The sequence below is a fragment of the Wasmannia auropunctata genome, unplaced genomic scaffold, assembly GCF_000956235.1.
Source record: "Wasmannia auropunctata unplaced genomic scaffold, wasmannia.A_1.0 LD336083.1, whole genome shotgun sequence".
NCBI lineage: Eukaryota > Metazoa > Arthropoda > Insecta > Hymenoptera > Formicidae > Wasmannia > Wasmannia auropunctata.
In genome coordinates this window covers 453,400-454,435 of record NW_012026807.1, presented here as the reverse complement: position 1 = coordinate 454,435, position 1,036 = coordinate 453,400, and positions in this window count along the sequence as shown.

The following is a 1,036-nucleotide window of genomic DNA, read 5'->3' as shown; positions in this document are numbered from 1 at the left end:
TTATTTTACTTTTTGGAACTTCGCAAACTTGGTAAAAAATTTTTAGATTTGATGCATCTCCATTTGCATCCGTGCAGCTTTGTAAAGAATCAGTAAGTCATTTAATGAATTATGGATTTTAAAAGTAGAGACTTTAAGCTGTGAAATGCTTTTTCGATCGTTATGTTATGATAATTTTTGACAAAGTTGCTCTATCTTGAATTTTTAGAAATTATCGATATATTAACGCAGTGTCCGGTCAATTAGTTTGGTGACTGTATATATATATATATATATATGTTTATACGTATCGTTCTATTGCAAAACTGTTAAATGGTAAACTTTCAACTGTAGTAATTAAACGGAAACTGGCGCGGGCATTCGCTGTTTACGGTGAGGTGTTTGTGCAGGAAAGTAGTTATGTGACACTCACTTACACCAAAGTTACACAGCACAGTCTCCGGGAATTGTAGAATTTACTACGAAAGTTTAGCTAAAGTGACAACAAGTGTGTTCCCCGGGTGAATTCCCGTAGTCCCGCGTGGCATTCGGAATCAACAAAAATTAAACCTAATGTTGGCGCAGTCCGCCTCAGAAAGGGCGGAAAGCGAAAACGCGAACTCTCGTAAAATATAAAACGCTAACGTTCTTCTTTTCCAAGGACATCTAGACGTATATATATATAGGATACTTAAAGGCGCGCGTGTACACACATACACACGCGGACGACGGATCTGCGCGAGCATCGAGCTACGGACGCCACGTGTAAGCGTCGCGGCAACGTGACCCTCTCCGTTAGAATGGCGACGTGATTTTTCTCTCGCGCTGGAGTAATGGCACGGCCGTGAAGGGGTTAGTATCAAGGTGCCGCGCGGCCAGGGCATTTTCAAGTGCTCCCCAACTTGGTGGTGTCGTCTTCGTCGTCGTCGCTCCCGTTGGGATGAAAACGCGCCTACGCGTAATGTTTGCTCTTACAACGAGGTACGAACTCCCGGATGACTTCGCTTAAACTCGAAGTACTATTCTTAATGGGGCGTCATTTGCCCGCTTATGGCCG